Here is a 25,849-nt window from a genome sequence, read left to right on the forward strand (position 1 = left end):
ATGGAGAGGGTCTCTGGTTCAATACATATTTGTGTGTCTGGTATTATTCGTTATGATCATACTGTTAATAACCTGCTTGAAAAACATGTGGACTAAAGCTGCTGCTTCTGTGCTAATTGTACGCCCTGAAGGGATCATGAAGGTCAAAAAATGATTTCATGGGAAAGGTTCTCTTATCTAGTGGCAGAACCTGATGGGTAGAACAATATAGTTTTAAGGGGGGTTACCCTTGGGAGTGATTCCCCTAGATGCACATTATTATTATGGTTTGTTTGTTCTTAATAAGATGTTTTGCAGGAACTGACCAAAGAGAAATTTTACAACTTCAGCTAGAATTGTTCTGCAAAACGGCACAGCTGAGGCAGTGGAACAATGTGTAGATTTTTCTAAGAGTTATTACCCAGCTGTTGACCAATCTTGTAAAAAAAACCCTAAGAAAAATGCTGGGCTCCAGCCCACAGGGATTTACCTGTGCTGTAAGAACTAATGCGTGAATAAGGAGACTGGATTCTGGTGAAAGACAGGAAAAAGAAATGGTGTTCACTCAGGTGGAGGGGGCCGTGCCAGGTGCCCTGAATTCATGCTTCCCACTGTAAAAAGGTCACAAACGAACTGAGCAAAGAGCAGGAGTGATGTCTCCACAGGGATAGATGGGGATCACCTGCTTGGGACTGATGTGCACAGCCTTTTTCCTTTTTATGTGGAAGCCTGTCACCACCCAGAAAGAGGAAGAATCTAAACGTGAAGCCTCTTTGTATACAAACTGGCTGAATGAAACTGATAATGAGGGGGATATGAGTAATTTGTGGTACAAATTTATAAATTATACTGTAAAGTTAAAGAAATTTAATGCATCTTGTTATGTATGTGCTTTAATGCCTCATTCTACAGCCTCACCCATGCAACTTTTCCCCCGACCAGTTGATAGTCACATTTCTGAATGCATAAGTCTAGTGGCAGGATTTCCAAAGCCAGATCCAAGATCTTTTCCCACCTTCACCATAACGTATTTGACCTACTCAAAGGGGCATCCATATGCAGCCGGCCTGAAGATAAATAAGTCTACTACAGTAGCATTAGGCTTTGTTTCTCCCAGTGATCCAGCAGTGCATTTTGCTATTCACTTCAATGTTACCAGTAAAAAAGCAGAATGTCCTCCTTTGTGGGATTACCTAAAGAATCACATTACCTGGACTGATTCTCCTGTTAAAATAGCAGTTTACCTGCCTTCTAAGGTTAATCACTCTTATTGCTATGAGAATAAAGGTCGTGGCCCCTCAGTAGGAAGAACAGGAGGCTGTAGCGCCACGGTTACTAACCATACTTTATCTAATGGAACTATGGTTTTGATGGATTGGTATTGGCAATGTGCTACAAAAGTTTATGATAGCCTTCCTCCCCAGTGGAGAGGAGTGTGTGCTCTAGTCACGCTACACCACTCCATTCTCATTGTCCCAGTAAACTCTTACTTGTTAAATTCAATGAAGCCCCTTCAGAGGGAGTCAAGGGTTAAACGCGCTCTCAGTTGGGCTGACAGATATGGTCCAGATATTTCTAAAGTACCAGAAGACCATAGACTATTTACTGCAGCTGAAATGATTTTTTCCTCAGGACTGAGTATTCAGGCAGTAGCTAATGCCCGCTGGTTACAAATTACTCGCTATGAAATGTACTCGTTTATTAACATCATGTTAGAAGGCTTAGACGCTATCAAACAAGAATTAAGGGGAGTTAGATTAATGGCACTTCAGAACAGGTTCGTGCTGGATCTACAAAATGCAGCATCTGGAGGAGTCTGTGCTTTAATAGGAGACTCCTGTTGCACATTTATTCCAGCAAATGAAAATGATTACGGAAATCTTACGCTTGCTATTCAACATTTGAAAGAACTGAGAGACAAGGTGGACAAAGAAAGAGGCATTAAAGATACACCTGCTTTTCTCTCTTGGTTAGAATCACTGTTTGGGCCGGGGGGAATGTGTTTTTTCAAGTTACTAACACCAATTATAGTAGCTGTGATACTTGTCTTCCTGTTTTTGTGTTGCTGTTCGACTTGTATTATTCCAATGCTTCGCAATATGATAATGAATATGTTTGCGCATCAGTATGTTCTGATAAAAACGGAAGAATCTGAAGTATGGGAGCCTCCTGGGAGTCCATATGAAGAATCTAACTTTTAATCATTTTCAAGAATAAAAAGGAGGGAATTGTAGTGGAAATCTAATGAGTTAATTGATTCTTAAAAATGTAGAGAGCTTTGCAAAAAAATATATTGGTGCTTTTAGATAATATTTCAAGGATATAACTGCTATGCTACAGTACGTGCAGAATTTTAGAAAACAGTTCGTCAACAAAGTACACTGTTTAGGTTAGTTTAGAAGACAATGTACCAAAACAATATATGCTGTCTGGGTCATTAGAATTAGCTGAAAGTAACTGATAAACTTTCAATAACAAATCTAGTGTTTTTCTCTCGCTCTATGAGGTAATTTGTTTTCTTTTAGAGAAAGGGGAAGTTTTAGAAGGGACCAAGTGCTGAACTTTTTTTACAGCGCAACGTCTTATAAAAGCCCTGTACTGCTTGTAACTAATTGAGTCTCTGATGCACTTTGCGAAGTGGCAGCAGGGCTCCCAATATTGCAATATTGAAATAAAGACCTTACTCAGGTGAGAACTCTCTCTTGTGGCTTCCTTGATAGTTAAATTTCCACGACAACCCCCTTCCTTGAAATGGACTCCGTGAATGCTTTTACTGCTGCCACCCTGATGAAGGCTCATTCAGAGGATGGCTGGCAGGAAATTGGTAAGAAGAAAAAGAAAAAGAAGAAGGTAACAGGTGAGACCGAAGAGAAATGTGTTTTGTAAAGACTGGTTCCACTTTCTTATGTAATATGGATCTAAACATAAGGCGTGCTGGTCTATGGAGAGAGAGCACGGTCCATCAGCGCTCCCCAATAAAGGCACTGGAAGCAGCTGAATCGCATTGGCGAAGCTCAGCGCTGGGCCGCTGGGCACATCTGACCACAGTTTCCGTAGTGTAGTGGTTATCACGTTCGCCTCACACGCGAAAGGTCCCCGGATCGAAACCGGGCGGAAACAGACCAGACTTCTTCTGTCGCCACGCACAAAAGGGGATTTGGGATTCGCCTAGCGCTGTGATCGAACAGACCCACTCACCTCTTAGTGTGGCGGGATCTGCACAGTGCATGTCGCAGCGCATCCTGCTTTCACTTCAATGCGCGTCCTGATGTACCCCGGTCTCCCGCGTGACAGGTGGGGACAGGTGACAGGTCCACGTGACAGGTCCTATACTAACGAGGAAGACATCTCTCTCTCCGACCCCCGGCATCGTGTCCCGACCCAACGTGCTGGAAGCCGACTCGTGCTGTGATTCCTTTACGGAGCAGAAATGACAACCGAGGAGCCGAGAGATCATTTCAGCATTTCGCGTCTGAACGGAAAACACAAACGACCAACTCGGAATGATTTGCCTTTGACGCTTATCAAAGCGTTCTTTGTGCATCGAACAGACCCACTCACCTCTTAGTGTGGCGGGATCTGCACAGTGCATGTCGCAGCGCTCCCTGCTTTCACTTCAATATGCTTCCTGATGTCGAGTCGTGTGCCGTGCGGAGGCTCTGAAAGCGAGAGCAATGAAAAGGTGCACGACGCTGTGTTAGAAAACAGAGAAGTGAAAGGCAGTCCTTTCTCTAAGGAGGTAAAAGAAAAGCTACTCCCCGTCGGGGAATCGAACCCCGGTCTCCCGCGTGACAGGCGGGGATACTTGCCACTATACTAACGAGGAAGACATCACACGCTCCGACCCCCGGCATCGTGTCCCGACCCAGCGTGCTGGAAGGCGACGCGTGCTGTGATTCCTTTACGGAGCAGAAATGACAACCGAGGAGCCGAGAGATCATTTCAGCATTTCGCGTCTGAACGGAAAACACAAACGACCAACTCGGAATGACTTGCTTTGGACGCTTTTCAAAGCGTTCTTTGTGCACGACAACTGCGCCGCCTAGCAGATACAAATGGGTTGTACAACTTTGAAGTAGCAAATGGAAGAGGGCTAAGCCTCCTCTCTCTTAGCCCAGGTTCGATCTGTCTCCCAGAATCACCAGGGCGCACGCACACACACATACCCGTGCCGTTGAAGTACTCTGCTTCATTTCTAAGGGCAACTCAACATTCACTCCTACCCCGAGTGCAGAAAAGACAGCGTCTGCAGCAACAGCAGCTCAGGTCTCTGCACAGGAGCTAAGCTGCCCCCATCTCCTCTGCTCTGCGGCTCCTACGGAGTGGAGTCCTGCCTGGAGCCGTGTTTGCAGGCGGCGGCTCCCCGCACCCTGTCTGTGCGTCGTGTCCAAGAGCTCCTGGGAGGAAGAGAGAGCCCTCCGACTCGGGGGCTTTTCCACGGTCTGTGTGAGGAGGGGCGGGTGTGTCCAGCAGCTTATCAAGCGGAAGCCTGGGGCGGCGGAGAGCTGTGATCGTGCAGACCTTGAGGTGTCACCTCTTTGTCTGCTTTCCCGCCCTCCCTCCACCCAAGCTCTGCTCCAAAGTAGCCCGGCAACCCCTCACACCTGCACGTGTCACAACCTAAGGTGTGGTCATGAGACACCCATGGGGTGTTGTTCTGTTCTTGCTAATTGTTTCCTGCCCGTCGCAGGCAGGAGTCCATGCGAGGAAGAAGCGCTGGACAGAGCTCAGAGGGCGCACCTGGGTGGCTTTCCTTCTGAGTGACGTTCCTGCAACACTCTCCCGCTACTCTTGGTGCGCTCATGCCGCAACACAGGAAGGCTGGAGCAGGTGGCTGTGGGCTCTGTGCACCGCCGAAATAGCTCAGCTGGGAGAGCGTTAGACTGAAGATCTAAAGATCCCGGGTTTCGGTGTTTTGTTTCATCGCGCCCTTTGTTCCTCTCTCCAGCGCCCCCTGCCTAAAGTGACGCGTCCCTTTCTCAGCCCGAAACGCAAGCGAGACACCAGCAGCAGTCCCTGCAGGTTTCCGTGGTGTAGCGGCTATCACGTTCGCCTAACACGCGAAAGGTCCCCGGTTCGAGACCGGGCGGAAACAGCCTCGTTTTGCACGCTCCTGTACTTCACAGAGGTATTGAGCGACCGGTCATTTGTTCCCAATGTATTTCCGGTGCCTTCATGCACTCTTGTACCAAACGCACGTTCCTTCTGTATGCGGAGCCGATCATTTGCAATTGGGCTGTGCCGACAGATCAGGACGAGCTCTGTCGGCTCAAAAGCAGCGCAGGACCTGCAACAACAACAGAAAGATTAGCATCCAGCGGGGGCTTCTTAGTGAGCCCAAGATCTCATCAAGAATCGGCTCCAGCAACAGGGCTGGGCGCATTGTTCCATTCTCCGACCACTCTCGGTGTAAACAAGTCCCTCCTGGTCTCTGCTTGAATTGCACTTTCCTGCGTTTGCTTTGGTGTAACTGGCTTCCCCTGCATGGGCGAATGTGAAGAAGATCCTTAGTAAGTCATTGAAGAAACCCGAGAAGAGGTCGGAGTGGTCTCTGTCGTTCATCAACGATCCAGTCAGGCAGTACTCCTCTGTAAAGCGCCGTTCGTTCACATCAATTGGCTTTTTTTTGCCTTCATTCGTGCAAGTAGTAAAAGCAGACACCCCTATTCTGCCTTGACCCGGATTCGAACCGGGGTTGTTGCGGCCACAACACAAAGTACTGACCACTATACGATCACGGCGAGTTACCGATACACACGTGGCAGGGCGGAAAAGGCTGTGCTCTCTTCGTGTGACATAATTCGGGAAAGTCCTGACGTTGCATTTCAACTGAGCCCCAGTATACATCGACCCTTCGACACTCTGAGTGACAACTCTCTTGCGTTTTCTCATATTTCTGTAGTTTGCTTGCATGATGCCCGGAACAGAAGGGTTCTGCACTCCCATATGGTCTAGCGGTTAGGATTCCTGGTTTTCACCCAGGCGGCCCGGGTTCGACTCCCGGTATGGGAACGTGTAAATTTTGCCTCCTGCTTTCCAAAAGATCAGCACTGTGTACGAAGGAGCCGCATTAAAACTACTCAACGTGCAAAACGTGCGAGAAGAGGGGGCGCTTGTTTCCAGCCGAAACTTCTCTCGTGTGAGACGAGCTGACCATCGCTGCAGGAGGTGGGAGGGTCACTCTGGTAGACAGGGCTGACCTTCGGCAATAGGATTTATACTCTCCAAGATGATATTTGCACTTTCTGGAGAGGCGATTTTCTCCACTTCAGTAGCCCGATTTCGTCGATTGCGTGGAGAGGGCTGTAGAATGTGGCGCCATCTTTCCTGCTCCGTCCATGACAGGCGTGCTGGTCTCTGGAGAGACAGCACGGTCCATCAGCGCACCCCAATAAAGGCACTGTGAAATAAACATTAATAAACGCATATATAACGTCGAAAACACATCTAACACTAGGAGTATACAGCACTCTGCACAGTGTACGAAGTAAATTATTTTCGCAGTAATTAATTATATTTACTATATTTATTATACACGTGTAAATTAATTACTGCGAAAATAATTTACTTCGTACACTGTGCAGAGTGCCGTATACTCCTAGTGTTAGATGTGTTTTCGACGTTATATATGCATTTATTAATGTCGTCGATTTTACGGTTGCAATTCGACGTTGATTATACGTCGAGGCGACGTATATATACGTATAGCCGTATTTTCGGCGTGAATATACGTATATTCGACGAATCAATGCCCACAGCTTGGCATACAAGGGTTTTGCGGAGGGGTCTTGCCACCTGCCTGAAAAAAAAAACAGTAAAATGTTTGAGTGCCTATAGAGTTTCTATTTTTATTTTCTTGAGAAAAGTTGATACCATTTCCTGGAAACCCCGTCCCCCATCAGTGCGCGGTGCCCGGGGAAAAATCTGTAGGGGGGCGTCTGATATTCTGAGCGGGGGTGATATTTCGGTTGAAACGGAGCTGTACGGTGCAGCTACCCAAATGAAATCTCGCAGCTATGCCATTAATTAGTGCTTTATGATAGAAGATATCGACTAGCAATCTGGTATTTGCGATGAAGTTCAGTTTCACATTTTTCGTCACTCTCACTGGAGAGTATTGCCTGGAGCGAAAAGTACCATAAGCGTTCATTTTTGCAGCTACATGGACGTTCTGAATTGTTAAGAAAAAATGTTGTAAAACCAACAGAAAGCACAGACTGCTATAACTAGTCCTAGTTATATAACGATTTTAAGTATAATGATAAACTACTGCAAGGAATCGGTCCACCTGAGCAAACAGGATCGTAATGTTGACACTCAATAACGACACTGATATGTGCAGCTCCTGGACGGATAGCCCTCCTGCCCATCAAACAGACTGAGTGACTGTTCGTGTCATTTAGTGTTGTCTGACCATTGACAAAGTACAACTATTTTTTAGGGCGCAAATTAAGTTAGGTAAATCTTTTTGCCCAAAACTGAAGGGGCAACATTCCCCCCTCCCCCCGTGATGCCAGGCCTGTCCCCATCCTATTCCATAATGTCATTATATATAATACCATACAACAGTGACCGATCCTTACTAACTACATGCGTTAAAATTGCACATCAGCTCATAGCAGGGGGCACATAGCCGCGATGTATTATCAATGTTATATTTCAACCATAATATCGACAACATTAATAAACGCATACGTTGAGAAAATATCGAACCCAGCATATTTTCCGGTTATATACCACAATGCATTGCTAGTATTCGTTGGTCACAATTTTGGACACGTTTTTCAAACGTAGAAGTATATCCGCAAATATCTCAGCAATCCTCTTTTGACGAGTAAGTATGAACAATAATAATACTATCTGAATACATACAGATCTTTCTTAATATTATTTTGATAAAAATAGTACGTGAATAAGCAAAAAATGGCACATAAAATAGTGTGAATGGGGAAGATGACACAAAATTGTTTTGCCGTTTCTCTATTCTTATTCTATGTTGTACTTTCAAACTTTGGGTACTCTTTAATTAGGACAGACTTTATTGCTCAACTGCTATGATGCAAGCCAAATTTTATACATTTATTTCAGTTTTGAGCTAAGTAAACCGTTCACTTTTTAGATTATACTAAAGAAGATAATCATCATTTATTTGGGAAGTAATATTATACAATTTTCTCCTAGCTGCGGTGCTGAAGTCCCACCCTACATCAACAGAAAAAGAAATAAAGGAGCATGCAATGTGTTACTTGAAGAATGCATATGAAAGACGGGGGGCCAGGAGATCTGGACACTGAAAATAATAGGTTTTTGGTTCTAACTGTTAGGACAATTAGACAGGGTTTGCAAATAGTGGACAAAAATCGTCTTAACTTCCATTGTAATATTTTTTTTCTTGGAAATATAGAAGTTGTACATTTTAAAATGTATATTTGAATCAAAATGTGGTTTTGAGTTAGTGTGTTAATGTAATTAGTTTTGTGTTTGTCATTACTATACTGTATATTGCCATGTTACCAGAATTTGTAGCTGAAGTTTAAGACTAGTTGTGTTTTTTATGATTATTGCCCATATGTTGATTGTTGATTGATTGTATACAATGTATAATTTGAAATACATATGTTTCAGGTGTGAATGTGTATTTTCAGAATACATTTCTAAACCTAATCATTGGCTTGGTTTACTTGTTTCTACGCCTATAAAATCTATCTTTGATGTATAATAGACCTCTACCCATATACGTATAATAGACCTTTAATGTTATCCGTATAACAGACCTCTACCCATATACGTATAATAGACCTCTAAAGTTATACGTATAATAGACCTCTAAAGGTATACGTATAATAGACCTCTAACCATATACGTATAATAGTCCTCTAAAGTTATCCGTATAATAGACCTCTAAAGTTATCCGGAACTCCAACCATATATGTATAATAGTCCTCTAAATTTATCCGTATAATAGAACTCCAACCATTTATGTATAATGAACGTCTAAACATAGACGTATAATTGACGTATAACTTTAGACGTATATTAGAATTTCATTCTAGACGAATTGTAGACCACATTTAGACGTCTAAGGTATGCGTTTAATAGACGTATATTATACGTCTTTTGCCCACTGGGACTACTGAATGGCGTAGACCTGAAAATAAAACTCACGCGCAACAGAGATGCTTTCTGCTTAATGAACAACATCGGAGAACACAAACTGAGCGTACTCTCTGCATCTTTGTTTGTGAACGCCGAAGCACTCCTGACGGTCGCACCACTAAATACCTAAATACCCCATAGACCGCGTACAGATGAAAGTCTTCAGCCTGCCTGCAGGGAGCCATGTGTGTAACCAAGAAAACCTCTTTCTCGGACAGTTACCCAAAGTGGTAATTTTGGGGTTTGTGGACAAAGCGGCATTCAGCGGCAGTTTTACACAAAACCCCTTCAAATTTAAACACTACAACATTAACTTTCTGGCTCTCTACACGGACGGTGAACAAATCCCGACTAAACCGCTTCAACCGCTTCAACCAGACTTCCAGAATGGACATTGCGTCGGTGAATATTTTAATCTGGTGGAAACATCCGGGAAGCCTCTGAAAGTCTTTTTTTGTGTGTAACAAAGTTGCATTTTCATGTCCGGACGGGGAGACTTTATCATTCCGACATGAAGCCACCCTTAAGTCCTCTGAGGCGTGTCTGTCTGCAAGGCTTGTATTTTGGAAATGTTTTTTTGAAACGGAGAACGACTTTGAAATAGGCTTCCGCCGGCGCCTCGCGATCCAGGTAAGATTGTAGCAAGAACGCAGCGGTGGCGGGGTTTGCTGTAGTCGTGGCCGAGTGCTTAAGGCGATGGACTAGAAATCTATTGGGGTCTCCCCGCGCAGGTTCGAATCCTGCCGACTACGTTGTCCACCTCCTGTCGTTGTGTTCTGGCGCAAGCAAAGAAGCGCACCTCTTTGCTGTTCCTGGTGGTTTTAAAACGCCAAATCGCTTGTACCCGCTGCCTTGGAAATAAATTCTTCAGCGTCTGCAAATGGCATTTTGCAGCTGGAAGCAGATGTCGACGCGTTTTGCACAGAGCACCAAAAAAGCGTCTTTTTTGAAGGTCCAGGCACTGAGCATTGGTGATTTAGTGGTAGAATTCTCGCCTGCCACGCGGGAGGCTCGGGTTCGATTCCCGGCCAATGCAGTAGCTTTTGCAGCGAGCGGCTCCATCACTTGCATCCCCTTGCAACTTGCAACTGAAAACCCACTGAAGCTAAGCAGGTGTGAGCCAGGTCAGTACCCGGATGAGGGTGAGCTACAGGGAAAAACAAAGCTTCCAGCTGGAAGCGGTGTTAATGGTGCCGGCGGGGGGGCATTCACCCTGAGGTCTGTGCGGGTCCCAATTCCCCAGCATAGTGACAGAAAAATAAACATATTTTGGCAACTTTGGTCACCCCCATTTAACTTCTGGGGCAGGAAAAGCACACTTTTCAAAACTTGTTTTTCAGCTCGAAATAAACGTATTTTTTCAAACCTTGGAATCCCAATGTAGCTGCCTGGCTCATTAGAGCCCACTGAGTCAGCCCTTAACCCCACTGTGCAGAAGCTGTCAAAACGGGTTTTTCAGCAGAAATAAACACGTTTGGGCAACTTTGGTCACCCCCATTTAACTTCTGGGGCAGGAAAAGCACACTTTTCAAAACGTGTTTTTCAGCTCGCTGTGACCTCTGTTTTACATCTCATCCAAAAGACAGCGCCCTTTTACAACACAGCGTCTCTGTCACTATCATAAGTGACTGCCATCATAAGAATATGAGTCCAATATTTTAGAATATAGTCAGAATGACTTCTAACCTTACCTGTGGTGTCTTTAATCCCTATTGCTCAATGCATGGTGTACGTACTGCATAGATGTGTCTTGAGAATGAGGAATGGGCCCCTGAGACCGTCATTTACCTGTTTCACAAATGATCGTATTTTACTAGAGATTCTGTTTGGGATTCAGATGTGCATTCGGACAGCAATCCCTTTCAAGAAATGATACGTACTGGATGAGGTCAAAGGTGCTGGAACACTGTATTTAGGATGTGTTTGCAGTGATTGTGTGTCTCCTGCTTCATCGCAGTGATATATAGATGTGCTCCTGTAATTTATTGGTACATGCCCAGGGCAGTAAGCAGTCTGAGGATTTATTTCCAGACGGCATAGAGCAGTGAAGCAGTGAAGTAGTGCAACACACTGGATCATTATATTATTAGAATCTATTCTACTTAAATTATTACATTATACACAATTTGAGTTCATTTTAAAAAGTAAAAGGTAATGAAAGGAATGCATTTTCATAAGAAAGATAATACCGATATGCATGTGATAATCTTCCTTATATCATGTAGTGCGTCAGTTGGACACTTTGTGGGCTTGAAATACAAAGCAAATCATGTTCTATGGTACAAGTTAAATACAAAACGTAAGCTTTTATTTTAATTAGATTTGTTTATAAAGCATAAGCAATCATTTATTACATTAATATATGTGAAAATGACATTTTAGCATCATAATATTACATAAAGGTCTCTAGCTTCAACACAGTGATATATATATATATATGCTCAGTGATTTATTGGTACATGCCCAGGTCAATAATCAGAATGAGGATTTATTTCCAGACGGGCTACAGGTAGTGTTGTGAAATACTTCAACACACTGGATCGCAGATTTAGACCCCCTGCACTCTTACTCCTTAAAAACCAAAGAAATGAAGATATGTAGCAATCACATTGTAACAGGGGTGACAGTGACTTAATGCTTATACTAGTGGACTTTTGGTACCTTTAGGGTACGGTGTTCCCTGAAGGGCTCTCAAACCCCGCATTTCAGATGCCTAGCTGTATCACTGATGTGTTGCACCTCAGAATCACTTTTAACCTTACCTCTGGTATCTTTAATCCCTATTGCTCAACGCATGGTGAAAGAATTGCATAATTGTGTCTGAAAATGAGCAATGGGCACCTGAGAGACTCATTTGCCTGTTTCACAAATGATCATATTTGACTAGAGATTCTGTTTGGGATTCAGTTGTGCATTCTGACAGCAATCCCTTTCAAAAAACGATACATTCTGGATGAGGTCAAAGGTGCAGGAACACTGTATGTGTTTGCACTTATTCTGTGTCTCTAGCTTCAACACAGTGATATATATATATATATGCTCAGTGATTTTTTGGTACATGCCCAGGGCAATAATCATTATGAGGATTTATTTCCAGATGTGCTAGGGGTAGTGTTGTGAAATACTTCAACACACTGGATCGCAGGTTTAGACCCCCTGCACTCTTACTCCTTAAAAACCTGAAGCGTCTGGCGTCTCGCCGACGTCGAACACCCCCCTCAGGCTGTACTCGTACTCGGCTAACTGCTGTGGAACCCTGTGTGAGAAGCCGTTGGCCACGGTGACGGCTGGCGACCCACGGACGCCCCACTATCGGCCGGCTCCAGCCCCAGCTGGTCCTCTAGAGCCTCCCCACACGGCTCCTCCTCCCGGGCCTGGTAGGGGGCCAGCCGGTCTTGGTGCAGGACCACCACTCTCCCCCGTGTTCGCAACCGGACACGGTAGCAGACCTCGCCCACCACCCAGAGTACCTCAGCGGGCCCCTCCCACGACGGCGCCAGCTTAGGGCTGAGGCATTTGCGGCGGCGCGGGTTGTACACCCAAACCGAGTCCCCGGGCTGGAAGGCAGGCCCCCTGCAGCGCAGGTCGTAGTGCCGCTTCTGCCGGACCCCCGCCTGTGTCAGGTGGGTCCGTGCAAAGCTGTGCACCTGCTGCATCCGCTGCCGCAGGTCCCATTCGTAGTCCGGTCCAGCCAGCGGTGCCGACCCGTCTCCGGGCGACGGGCCGAAGACCAGGTCCACCGGGGTTCACATTTCCCGGCCCAGCATGAGTGAGGCTGGGGTGCACCCGGTGGATTCCTGGACCACGGTCCTATACGCCCAGAGTGCAAGGGGGAGGTGGCGGTCCCAGTCCCGTTGGTGCCGGGACACCAGGGTGGCCAGCTGGGTGGTGAGCGTACGATTAAACCGCGCCACCAACCCGTTGCTCTGGGGATGCAGAGGTGTGGTCCGCGTCTTAGTGATCCCCAGGCACTGGCACACTCTGGCGAAGACCTGGGACTCGAAGTTACGCCCCTAGTCACTATGTAACTCCTCCGGCACCCCCAGCCTGGCAAACATCCCCTCCAGCAGTGCATCGGCCACCGTGGGGGCACTCTGGTCCGGGAGGGCGTAGGCCTCCGGCCACTTCATAAAATAATCCATGGCCACCAAGACGTAGAGGTTCCCGGCCTCGGTGCGCAGAAACGGGCCCAAAACGTCCACCCCCACCCGCTCCATAGGAGCCCCCACCTGGTGTTGTTGGAGGGGGGCCCGAGAGCGCTCGGGGGGACCCTTCTGCGCCACGCACACTGCATACGTTCGGCAGTACCACTCCACGTCCCGGTGGCAAAGACCCCAATAAAAATGGCCTCGGAGGCGCTACAGGGTTTTTTTACCGCCAAAGTGCCCCACGCCCGGCTGGCCATGCACTGCTCGGAGCACCGCCCCGCGGAGCGACCAAGGCACCATCAGCTGCCACCGTACCTCGCCACTGGAGGGTACCCGCCACCCCCGGCGCAGCACCCCGTCCTTTACCTCCAAGGCCTCCCACAGGGCGCAGGGGGCCTTGACGGACTTTGGGTGTGGGGCGAGCTTCTCTCGCGTAGACCGCACTCCGGCTACCACTCCTAGCATGCCCAGCAGTACTACGAGCGCCTAGGGGCGCTTCCTCCTCACCACCAGGCGAGGGCGTTACAATACATAGAATATGCATGTAAAACGAACAGATCTTATCGAGAGGGTTATCAGAATACAAAAGGTATATATTCAGTCAGTTACAAAGTGTTACACATATCAAGAGGACATACATTCAGTATATCATTCATTTAGACCATTTCATAAATGAACCTGGTAATAACTTCTACATTAGATACTGAAAACAAGTACATAACTCTTAGGAATTAAATTGATATCAACTGGTTGGGATAACAATTGAATTCGCGAGCAGTAATGCAGTGAAGTTGAATACTCATCCAATCTCTGGGGATTCAGATCTCCTGCGGGCACAAAGAAACAGTTGCAGGCTTGTTGCTGTCCAATCCGTGCTCTCTGTCTAGGTGCCAGGCTGTGCTGTGCGGGTTGCGACGGTGCGCTGCTGATGCTCACTGACCGGCTAGTTAGTGTTGGCTTTAACTAGCAAAGTTTGTGCACAGGAGAAAAGATGACTGTGGGTCCCAGCAAGTCAAGAAGAAGACCGGTTCGTTCCTGATGAAGAGCTAGTTCTGAATAGTGATTCAACTGTCCACAGTTCCGACCTGTTCACGAGGCCTGCTGCTGGTGCTAACCTCGGGTGGATCCTCTGGTTACTCTCTGGCAACCTCCGCTTTAGACTCTTAGAACAAAGGAAAGTTCTGGCACTCGGACACACTGGCCGTTCCGTGGTTGTCCGGGCTGAGTCTCAGGATGGTCAGGAGGCGCGCTGTGAGAATGTCCTGCCCTTGGGAGCCTTCTGCTCCTGGGCTGTCCTGCCCTGGAATTCTCCTTTGAATTCCCTTTAGAAAACTCCACAGAAATCTCTACTGAATTCCCACTGAATCTCTCAGGCTCTCTGTGTTGCCTGTTTTTACCTGGAGGAACTTCAGCTCGTTGATTGGCTGAAAGTTCCATGGGCATCAGAGTCCCACGTGGGTTACTCGGCCCTACCAGTCCCTGATTGGTTGATCAAGGTGAGATATGAGTCACTTACTCCTGACACTTAGGAATGCAGTCCAGATGTCCATCTGGCACTCCCTAGACAGATAGGCGCCAATGGATGACCATTGATCATGATAGCCAGGCTTAGCTAAGTGCATCCCCCTTTGGGAGCTGTCCCTTATCAAGGGAAACCTTAAATCAGCCTGCATGAATAGTTTCTCTGTGGCTGCACCACAGAGATGAACAGAGAGATGAGGCCTAATTTGGGAAAGCTCAGAAACACTTAATTCTTTCTTATTAATAAGCCTCGCCGCTACACCGCCCAAAGCACTTCTAAAACAGGAGATTCGCGTTTGGGAAAACAGGTCTACGGGTCTGAAACCTGCTCCACGGAAAACAGCTCTGTTGCGCTTTTGATCAAAGGGAGATTCGCTGTTCTTACTTTTTGATGACATAACACCCAAAGGGGCTTCTTTGGAGCTGGATTCCAACCAGCATCCTTAAGTTTCTTGGCAGTATCCTTTACAGTCCTCTGTTCGGTCGACAAGGGACTGAAGGGGGCAGCTTTCCTCACACATACAGTGCAATGTACTGTAGTGTTCCCCTTAATTGAATTCGCAGTTCTGCATCAAACCTCTAACTCGTTTCCTTAGCTTGGATTTAAGCCACGAAGCAGGCTTCTACTGTATAAACGTCTAGAGGAATCACAAACTATTTGAGAGGCCACCATCCCAGGGGGAACTGACAAGTCTATCCCTAAACACCTAGCGCAGTCTCTCGAGAGACCGTCAAAAATCGCTTTCTCCGTTTGCGTTGCAAGTAAGTGAAAACGCGGTCTCAACCCAGAGCCACTTGGCAGCAGCGGCACGTAAATACCGTTACTGTTACTGCTCGATACCGACGTTAGCCTACTATACCATGTTCAGCCACCGCTAGAAAATGCACGGCTCTAGAACCGGAGCAAATGACAGGAGGGCCAACGCCGAACGGGCACACGTGTCAGACATGGAGCGCGACGAGGATGGGATTCGAACCCATGCGTGCAGAGCACAACGGATTAGCAGTCCATCGCCTTAACCACTCGGCCACCTCGTCGAGGGATCTGGGCTGTCCGGACATGGGTTGGCGCGCTCCAGATGATCTTTTTCTTTTTTTTCCCTCGTACTCGAGGGTCATTTTCCTGTTCCACGTGCGATTTCAACATTTTCCTTGGGAGATGCCAAGCCAGGAATTAATTCTCCAGGACCTTAATTCTCTTCTCTTGCAGCCTGAGATCATGTCCTTCTTTTGGCTCCCTCCAGTTCTGATAAAAAATCTCATTCTTAGATTTGTTAATTTTTGCAGAGGAAGCCAAAGAGAAACGCTCACAACACTGCAGAGCTCTGCTAATTGAGGTACTGTCAGAGAGGAGCAGGGTGACGTCATCCATGTATAGAGATGTCTTTACCTCTCCTCCCCCACTTCCAGGCACTGGTATCCCATTAATGGCCTGATCCTGGCGCAAGGCACAGGCTAAGGGCTCCGTAGCCAAAACGAATAACAAAGGGGATAATGGGCAGCCCTGCCTCACTACTGAACAGACTTCAAAGGGGTGTGATCTATTGCCATTAACCATTACTCTGCTGTTGCTACCTGTGTACAGCAGGTTAATCCACTTTCTCATGATGGGGCCAAAATTCATGTGCTCAAGTACCGATGTTAAGTACTGCCGGTTTAGGCGGTCAAAGGCCTTTTCTAGGTCTACACCTAAAACGCACAGAGGGAGGGAGCGATCCTCTGAGTACAGACAGACATCCCTCAACAAGGCCAGGTTGTCGCTCATCAGGCGTCCTACTATCCCACAAGTCTGTTCTTTCCCTACCAGTGAGGCCACTACATTTTGTAGGCGCAGGAAAAGGGCTTTGGACAGGATCTTAGTGTCCACGCCTAACAGGCTGAGGGGTCTCCAGTTCTTTATGTCATTCTTTGCTCCTTTCTTAAACAAGAGAGAGATAGTGCCTTCTCTTAAAGAGTCAGGCAGCAATTCTGTCTTATAGCTTTCCTCGAATAGGAGCAGTAGCGGATCCTGAAGCAGATCCCAAAAGGTGCAATAAAATTCTTTAGGGAGCCCGTCAGCACCCGGAGTTTTCCCCTTCTGTAAGCTCTCCATAGCCTGTCTCAGCTCTTCTACTGTCAAATCCCTCTCAAGTACTTCCCTATCTTCTTCACTCAAAACGTTTTCTAGCTTTGAGGTAAAAAAATGAATTTCTTCATCCTTTACCTCTGTAGAGCTGTACAGTCTTGAGTAGAAGGCCTCGGTGCAGGAGAGGATAGCACTCGGCTCTGTTCTCTCTCGTCCCTCCTCATCAACTACACTTTCCATGACAGACTTGGAGCCTACCACTTTCCTGAAAAAGAAGCGAGTACACTTCTCATTTTCTTCCAAGAACTGCACTCTGCTTCTTAACAGCACTCCTCGACTACTTTCTTGGCTATGCTCCGGATGTCCTTTTTTAAAAGGGTGATATCCTCGAGCACATCGAAGCCACTGTGCAGCATCGTGTAGAGACGCTGCAGCTGCCTCTGTTTCCTGGCTAGCACTCCTCTCCGTCTGGCAGCAGCCTTCCTTCCCTCAGCCATGAAAAAGGCCTTTGTCCTCATCTTCACCTCCTCCCACCACTCTCCTACTGACCCGTACAGACACTGCAAGGACAGCCACTGTGATAGTTTCTCCTTGTAGCGGGATACTACCCCCTCGTTCTCTAGCAGCTTTGTGTTGAGTTTCCAGAGGCCTGGGCCAAAGACAGTCCCGCCCTGGAGTTCCACTCTACACCCTAAAGCCTGATGATCTGAGAAGAAGACAGGCTGAAGAGTGACCCCAACAACTTTCACTCTCTCTGAGACAAAGCAATAGTCAATTCTGGAGCTGCTATTCCTCCCTGACCATGTATATCCTGCTGTTGTGGGATATATACATCTATATGTGTCTGAGAGTTTAAAGTCTTGAACTAAGTTTTGCAGGGCCAGTGAGCTGGAATCCAATTTTATCGGAGAGCTAGACTGCCTGTCTGTGTGCTCTAAGATACAATTAAAATCCCCTCCCACTATCACGTCTGTGCTACTTAACAATAGGGGAGAGAGTGCCTTGAGTAGCTCCACCCTTCCTCCCACGTCAGTAGGACAATACACATTGATTAGCCGCAGGTTAACGGTCCCCCATTCCACATCCACACACAGCAACCTGCCATCTATGACCCTCTGAATACTTTTCAATTTGAAAGCCCATCCTTTGAAAAGAATGGCCACGCCAGAGGCTCTGTTGTTATTGTCCCCTGACCAAACAGAAGGCCCTTTATCCCACCTATCTTCAAAGCTTTTATACCTCTCTTGATAGGCTAAAGCACACTCCTGCAACATCAACACATCTCCCTCTCTCTGCTGGAGGTAATCAAAGACACACTGGCATTTAACTCTGTCATTGATACCTCTGGTGTTAAGAGAAATTATGTTTAGAGCCATATTACATAAGAAAGTGGAACCAGTCTTTACAAAACACATTTCTCTTCGGTCTCACCTGTTACCTTCTCTTTTTCTTTTTCTTCTTACCAATTTCCTGCCAGCCATCCTCTGAATGAGCCTTCATCAGGGTGGCAGCAGTAAAAGCGTTCACGGAGTCCATTTCAAGGAAGGGGGTAGAAGGAGGGGTGGAGGGGTTCCAGCTGTCCCCATCGCCATGCTCTCCTTCCTCCTCGCTCGGGGAGAAAACAGAGTCATTTTTCCTTTTCCTCAAGTCCAGCTCCTGGGAGCACCGAGGGGAAAGGGGTGCAGCCGATGCACCAGTCTCCTCTTCCCCCTCAACCACCAGCTGTTGCAGATCCTCCGTGATGGACTGGATGGAGGAGAGGAGGGCATCTGTAGCACTTGCAGAGTCTGAGAAAAGCAGCTCCGCTGAATCCTGGGTATCCTCGCTGGACCCGCTCCACCGGGGGGCCCCACACTGGCCCTCGTTCTGAGGAGCAGGAGTGGGGGAGGGGTCCTCGCTGTTCTCTGGGGTTTTCAAACCCTCGTGCTTGTCTGGTGCAGTCTGCGGTTGTGGGGGCGTAGTGGATTTCTCTTCCACCGGCCCCGGAGCCACAGCAGGACTGATCCTGGCTGGAGGCTGAGACTCTTTGTCCAACAAGGGTTCTTTGTTTGACTTGTTGTTTGCTTTGGCTTTTTCAGGCCGGTTTGGCTGAAACAAGCACTGCCTCATCCTTTCTCATTTTGAGTTTATAGGCGTAGGCGTGAGGGCAGTTCTTAAAAACGTGTCCTTCCGAGCCACATAAATTGCACTTTGGCAGCATTGAACAGTCAGAGGCTTAATGTCCCTGTTTGCCACAGGTCTTGCAGCATTTCACAGTGCAGGACGATGCCAGGTGTCCCACAGCACCACAGCGCCGACACACCTTTGGTTGTCCCACATAAAAAACATAGCCATTGCAGGCGCCCAGCTGGATTGTAGAGGGCAGGTGCCTTAAGCCTCCATTGACATTGTCCGGTAGCAAGCGAACCTCGAATTTCCTTGCTCCTGTTTTTATACCGTCAACATCTCTAACCTCAGTTCCATGGTGGATGGTGCAGTACTGCTTAAGCCAGGTGTGAATGTCCTCCGTCTTTGCCATTTCCGAGAACATAACAACCTCTCTCTCTGTGTCAGAGGCTGCAAGTTGATCTTCTCAAGGGCAGGAACTTTCCCTCTTTTTGCCTCAAACACATCCACACATTGTTCAAACAGAGAATAGGTAGCAAAAACAACCTCAAATGCTTTCTGACCTGGGAGAGCGAAGATGAAATACAAGTGCCGAGGTTCAAAGCCAAGTTCCTTCTGTAACACTTTTCTGCTGAACTGCATACGATCCATGAAGAGGTCATCCAAAAGCTCAAAACGTACAGCATTCTTGCGGGATCCAAAGGTTGCCATCTCAAACTGCAAAACAAACACTGCTTCCACAAAACAAGAAAACAATCCAACTACTCCAACTACAGGCTGATCAAGGTATCTCCCCTGCCAGATAAGCAGAGAGCCGCAGGCGATGAGCCCGGAGCTGAACGGGCCCCACTGGCTCGTTTGTAAGGCCAGGTGCATTGCCAACCACGACCGGCAGGGCAGAGGACTTGAAGGCGGCCTGGGCTCCTGCAGCTGTCCAGCCACGCACTCTGGTTTCTCTTCATCTCGTACAAATCTTTTGCCTTTTACTAAAGATTTCCATGGAGAGGAGCATGAATGAGTTCCATACAATTTTTGTGCTTCCCTGCCTTTGGGTGGGGCGCAGCTGGGCTGGTCAAAGAGAGAAAACAAAACCGCTCACAATCGCTCTTATTACGGCGACTGTGGCCTTCTGCTCTGCGAGTCCTCGGTCTCAGCCTGTCTGATTGGCGCTCTTTTCTTTGGGGGGCGGGAAGTGTCCGGCCGCAAATATGAAGCGTTACAGCAACGACATGCCATGAGACGATTGATAACGATTTCCATAGGATCCCCGCGGTTGCCTGGCTACCGTCAGCTTTGCGCAGTGGCAGTATCGTAGCCTGTGAGGTTTAGCCGAGGCGCGATTATTGCTAGTTGAAAACTTTTCCCAATACCCCGCTTCCGCCGGTTTCCAATACAATCGGCGAAAGCAATTTTTGAGCAAGGTGTTTAAAGACAGATTTTGTCATGGTAACATCATGGTAGAAAGAAACAAGCTTGTTACGCTCTTTCAGCGTTATGCAGAGAACAGCGTCTGTCGAGATCACTTTTGAGTCGGCGCGAAACGCCGTGTGCTGTCAGTTTGATTTCATATTGCTCGTAGCGGCGCCCGGCTTTTGTCTGTCAAACGTTAGGTTGCGCTTCTTCATGCTGCATCGTCGGCATGAGTGGAGCTCTTTAAACGTCTGTACTTACTGCGCCCCATAAGAAATTGTTTGTCCCCGTTCAAAAGAGATTGTGCGATGTCCTGCAGCGTTCACAAAGCAAACCTTTGACAGTTTGAAAAGAGGAATTTATTCTGCTTCCTGTGCGTGCAGTAGTTACAAAGTTGAACGTCTTTACACGATCTGCTGCAGTTTTCAGTGGGCGGGCTTTGTCAGATGGCTTTGAAAAACGCACTGTGTTTCGGCTCGGGAAACATCATGAGCAGTGTCCTGCATGTTTTCTGTGTATAGCTGTCTTTTAACGCATACAGAATTCATTCGAAATCATTGATTTCTCCAATTAACAAGGGTCCCTTTTTGAACCTGCGAGAAGCATTCTTTCAATGTAACAGATTTACTCCGAGGAAAGGCAGCATGACATTAAGAGTAGCTCAAGCTTTCAGCACCCGTATCGGACTGCGTGTATGCAGACACCGCTCAGAATCCCCTGTAAGATTCTCCCTCAATTCCGTTGTGCAGTGCTTTACCTCTTTCAAAAGGCTTCACTTTCCTAGTCACATTCCAAGACTCATCGAACCCGGGCTGTTTCCTCCAGCGGTATAGTATTGCAGTGAGACAGCACGATGCCTGCAAGACTATGTCACGCTAAACGCCACAGATTGTGTTTGTCCCTTCGTGTCAGTCGTCCTGCAGCCACGGGAAGTGGGACACAAACATGCTGCAATGCTTTCAGGACGTTTGGATTTGTTTGTGCAACATCCGAGAAGAGTACTTGTGGCTTGAATGTGAACTGTACGTGCCCGCCCCCTTTCCTCTGTAGTGCATGAGTTCCTCCCGGCATGCCCTTCGTCATTGTTCTGTCATCTTGTATTTAAAGGGTTGTATTTCTGCTGCTGAAAATAAGCAACGGTTTTCTCACAACGCCCTTTGTTCCCGACGGAGCCCTTGTCTGTCATGAAATTCTTTAAAACCTCAAGCTAGAAGAAGAAGACGACAAATATGAAGCGTTACAGCAACGACATGCCATGAGACGATTGATAACGATTTCCATAGGATCCCCGCGGTTGCCTGGCAACCGTCAGCTTTGCGCATTGGCAGTATCGTAGCCTGTGAGGTTTAGCCGAGGCGCGATTATTGCTAGTTGAAAACTTTTCCCAATACCCCGCTTCCGCCGGTTTGCAATACAATCGGCGAAAGCAATTTTTGACAGTCTCGTCAGAGCGCGACATAGTCTTGCAGGCATCGTGCTGTCTAACTGCAATACTATACCGCTGGAGGAAACAGCCAGGGTTCAATGAGCCATGGAATGTGACTAGGAACGTGAAGCCTTTTGAAAGAGGTAATGTCGACGCTTTTTTTTTTTTGGCGTGGTACTAATAACGCCAAGGCTGGGGTTCGAGCCCCGTACGGGCCAGGTCCTTTTCTCCTCTCTTACAAAAGCTGTTAGGTTCCTTTCCGTGGTGAGATGGGTTGTGATGCAACGCTACCACATAGTGCCGACAGACAATTAAATGACAAAAATGAAGAGAGTTAAAGCAGCTGGAGAGGTTTTCTTACAACTTTTGAGCTGACACAGTTTTGGAAAATGTTTTCTTCACGCTGCACTGTACCACATAGGCAGCCAAGAGTCTCCAAAACAAAACAGAATTGACAGTCATATAATGTCCATTAACCCCGGTTTTAAACACAGTATCATGTCTGCCATCATAAGAATATAAGTCCAATATTTTAGAATATAGTCAGAATGTCTTCTAACCTTACCTGTGGTGTCTTTAATACCTATTGCTCAATGCATGGTGTACGTACTGCATACATGTGTCTTGAGAATGAGGAATGGGCCCCTGAGACATTTACCTGTTTCACAAATGATCGTATTTTACTAGAGATTCTGTTTGGGATTCAGATGTGCATTCGGACAGCAATTCCTTTCAAGAAATGATACGTTCTGGATGAGGTCAAAGGTGCTGGAACACTGTATTTAGGATGTGTTTGCAGTGATTGTGTCTCCTGCTTCAACGCAATGATATATAGATGTGTTCCTGTAATTTACTGGTACATGCCCAGGGCAGTAAGCAGTCTGAGGATTTATTTCCAGACGACATAGAGCAGTGAAGCAGTGAAGTAGTGCAACACACTGGATCATTATATTATTAGAATCTATTCTACTTAAATTATTACATTATACACAACTTGAGCTCTCAGCACCGTACTGAGCCCAGGTGTTTTTCTAAAGCTGTCAGGTGCAGTTCATTTACATGAAGGAAATCTCTTACTGGGTACGATTACAATGCAGTAAGTAGCACAGGCTACTTAGGGAGTAGGCTGATGTGTTTAAAAACGACCCGAGCCAGCAGGAGTCGAACCTGCAATCTCCTGATCCGTAGTCAGACGCGTTATCCATTGCGCCACTGGCCCTGGTGTGACACTGCAGGACTGTAACCCAGTGAGCTTAGCACTGCAACTAGTAAAATATTACCCCCGGTCCATTCTTTTCCAAAAGTGAGAAACACCTGTTTTCTACATTTTGTCTGTTTTAAAACCATATCTCTTTAAACCAAAACAAGAGTTTGTCTTTTGCACTGATATTCTGATTCATTTCGATTTCAAAGAAAAAAGAAACATTACCTTCCAAAGCATCATAAAATTGTCCCTTCCTCCAGACTCTACTTCTCTCTTGTAGTAGTACAGCAGACCTTTCCAGGTGAGCAGATCACAGAGTCCAAAATGAGCTTCCTCCATCAAGCAAAGTACCTGAACATGACTCTTTCATCATAAAAGCGCCCCTGTAATAAAGAAATTAAATCCGAAATCAAGAGGGCAGTTGCCTACTGAAGTTCAAGAAGTCATAAATTTTAACCTAGCAACACATTAAAGGCTGCATCTATACAAGTACGATTCTAGAAATGCTCACCAGATTACGTTTTAAGAAAGAACTGCGCCTCAGGTTCCGCCGAGATCTTAACTCGGATGGCAGGATTCAGAGTCTGGTGTGGAATGATGGCGCACGGAGGGTCCACATACTGTGGATCCCTCAGTGTTCTTCCGCGTGTTCAAACCGCCAGCGTGTGACTCCCCTGTCCCCGTGACCTCATTGCTCTGCTCTCGCCTCTGTGCAGCTGAGCCCGACTCATGGTAAAGTGGAAAAAAATATGCCCTCAACGTGAGATTTACTCTGGAGTGAGGATAGTTGTTACCTTCTTATCGTTGAAACGGATGTATGTGATATGGCGACTAGGTTCTTCTCCATTAGCAGGCTTAAGGTTAAAGAAAAAAACATTGCTGACTTCTTTTTTTTTTGCCAGCTGCGAGCGCTGATTAGCGAGGTTTGTATTTCATGTTTTGCAAGTTGCATCCATTTTAAGAAAAACAAGTCGTTCAAGACAGGAAATGAATACTTGCATTTAATTAAGTCTAGACGTATGCGGTTGTCCATAATGACCAGTTCTGTTTGAGAACACAGAACAAAAAAAGGCACCGCTGGGATTCGGACCCAGGATTTCCTGTTTACTAGGCAGGCGCTTTAACCAACTAAGCCACGGCGCCCCGGAAGTGCTGTCCTTTTGCAGCCACTTGGACACACCACTCAGACACATCTGCATTCGGTGTGTGCTCCGCCTGCTCGCTGAGCAAGTTGCCACCTTTACATACAATAGCAACATCGACACCAAGAGAAAGGATGACAAATGGCTTTTATTGGACTTTTCATGTCCAAGGAGCTCAATGTGCTTTCTGTGTACAGCAGGGCCACTGAACTCCACACTGGCCACTGAACCACAGCAGTGGCTTGCTGGCTTGACATCTCCCAAGGAAAATGTTGAAATCGCATGTGGAACAGGAAAATGACCCTCGAGTATGAGGGAAAAAAAAGAAAAAGATCAACTGGAGTGCGCCAACCCATGTCAGGACAGCCCAGTTTTGTTGACGAGGTGGCCGAGTGGTTAAGGCATGGGGTCGAATCCCATCCTTGTCGCTCTCCATGTCTGACACGTGTGCCCGTTCGGTGTTGGCCCTCCTGTTCTTTGCTCCGGTACTAGAGCTGTACATTTTCTAGCGGTGGCTGAACATGTTATAGTAGGCTAACGTCGGTATCGAGCAGTCACAGTAACAGTATTTACATGCCGCTGCTGCCAAGTGGCTCTGGGTTGAGACCGCGTTTTCACTTACTTGCAACGCAAACGGAGAAAGCGATTTTTGACAGTCTCTCGAGAGACTGCACTAGGTGTTTAGGGATAGACTTTGTCAGTTCCCCCTGGGATGATGGCCTCTCAAATAGTTTGTGATTCCTCTAGACGTTTATACAGTAGAAGCCTGCTTCGTGGCTTAAATCCAAGCTAAGGAAACGAGTTAGAGGTCTGATGCAGAACTGCGAATTCAATGAACGGGAACAGTACAGTACATTGGACTGTATGTGTGAGGAAAGCTGCCCCCTTCTGTCCCTTGTCGACCGAACAGAGGACTGTAAAGGATACCGCCAAGAAACTTTAGGATGCTGGTTGGAATACAGCTCCAAAGAAGCCCCTTTGGGTGTTATGTCATCAAAAAGTAAGAACAGCGACTCTCCCTTTGATCAAAAGCGCAACAGAACTGTTTTCCGTGGAGCAGGTTTCTGACCCGTAGACCTGTTTTATTCGTAGGGCAGGGTGCATTCCCAAACGCGAATCTCATGTTTTAGAAATGCTTTGGGCGGCGTGAAGTGAAAATTAGAAATGGGCTCCAGATGCACATGGAAGCAATCAAGTGTTTAATCCGAGCTGTTTCAAAGACTGCTCAAGAGCTTTCCTTTCACAGAGGCGCAACGATTAATGATGGGGGTGCACCCTTCAATGCGCCTTACGACTCTAGGGAGTGATTGAGACGTACGTAGCGTGTGCTCATTTCCCTCTATTCCCCGTGTTGCAGTGGTAGGATGACATAAATTCCTGCTTCGACACGTAACGGCATTATAATCAAGTGCAGGAGCTGAGGGCTTTAGTTTTGTTTCGTTTTTCATGGCGTTCGTAAGCGCGCAAATCAAAGGCAATTCCTGCGTCTAACAGGAATGTAAATGCTTCGGAAAGTGCAGTGTGGTGCAGCTTGTAAAATCCTTGTCCACATTTGTGGTTTGTTGATGTTTTTTCTGTCTGCCAAAGTTGCATTTTGACATCCGGACGGGGAGACTTTATCATTTGAAAGTGAAGCCAGCCTTAAACCCTCTGAGGCATGTCTGTCTGCCGGCACGTATTTTGTCAAAGGTA

At 46.9% G+C, this 25,849-nt stretch overlaps 9 non-coding genes across 9 annotated transcripts; 6 read left to right on the plus strand and 3 right to left on the minus strand.

The window, feature by feature from the left end:
• Positions 1–3,026: 3,026 nt before the first annotated feature.
• Positions 3,027–3,099, plus strand: trnav-cac (transfer RNA valine (anticodon CAC)). The gene has a single exon. It is a non-coding gene; the product is annotated as a tRNA-Val (tRNA).
• A 634-nt stretch (positions 3,100–3,733) lies between these two features.
• trnad-guc (transfer RNA aspartic acid (anticodon GUC)) lies at positions 3,734–3,805 on the minus strand. Its single transcript has one exon. It is a non-coding gene; the product is annotated as a tRNA-Asp (tRNA).
• A 1,196-nt stretch (positions 3,806–5,001) lies between these two features.
• trnav-aac (transfer RNA valine (anticodon AAC)) lies at positions 5,002–5,074 on the plus strand. Its single transcript has one exon. It is a non-coding gene; the product is annotated as a tRNA-Val (tRNA).
• Positions 5,075–5,919: 845 nt separating this feature from the next.
• trnae-uuc (transfer RNA glutamic acid (anticodon UUC)) lies at positions 5,920–5,991 on the plus strand. The gene has a single exon. It is a non-coding gene; the product is annotated as a tRNA-Glu (tRNA).
• Positions 5,992–15,760: 9,769 nt separating this feature from the next.
• trnas-gcu (transfer RNA serine (anticodon GCU)) lies at positions 15,761–15,842 on the minus strand. Its single transcript has one exon. It is a non-coding gene; the product is annotated as a tRNA-Ser (tRNA).
• A 4,075-nt stretch (positions 15,843–19,917) lies between these two features.
• On the plus strand, positions 19,918–20,034 carry LOC138236287 (U5 spliceosomal RNA). The gene has a single exon (XR_011188579.1). It is a non-coding gene; the product is annotated as a U5 spliceosomal RNA (small nuclear RNA).
• Positions 20,035–20,264: 230 nt separating this feature from the next.
• On the plus strand, positions 20,265–20,409 carry LOC138236276 (U4 spliceosomal RNA). Its single transcript, XR_011188569.1, has one exon. It is a non-coding gene; the product is annotated as a U4 spliceosomal RNA (small nuclear RNA).
• A 1,286-nt stretch (positions 20,410–21,695) lies between these two features.
• Positions 21,696–21,837, plus strand: LOC138236267 (U4 spliceosomal RNA). The gene has a single exon (XR_011188560.1). It is a non-coding gene; the product is annotated as a U4 spliceosomal RNA (small nuclear RNA).
• A 2,247-nt stretch (positions 21,838–24,084) lies between these two features.
• Positions 24,085–24,158, minus strand: trnat-agu (transfer RNA threonine (anticodon AGU)). Its single transcript has one exon. It is a non-coding gene; the product is annotated as a tRNA-Thr (tRNA).
• Between the last annotated feature and the right edge of the window lie 1,691 nt (positions 24,159–25,849).

This window comes from Lepisosteus oculatus, unplaced genomic scaffold, assembly GCF_040954835.1.
Source record: "Lepisosteus oculatus isolate fLepOcu1 unplaced genomic scaffold, fLepOcu1.hap2 HAP2_SCAFFOLD_88, whole genome shotgun sequence".
Taxonomy (NCBI): domain Eukaryota; kingdom Metazoa; phylum Chordata; class Actinopteri; order Semionotiformes; family Lepisosteidae; genus Lepisosteus; species Lepisosteus oculatus.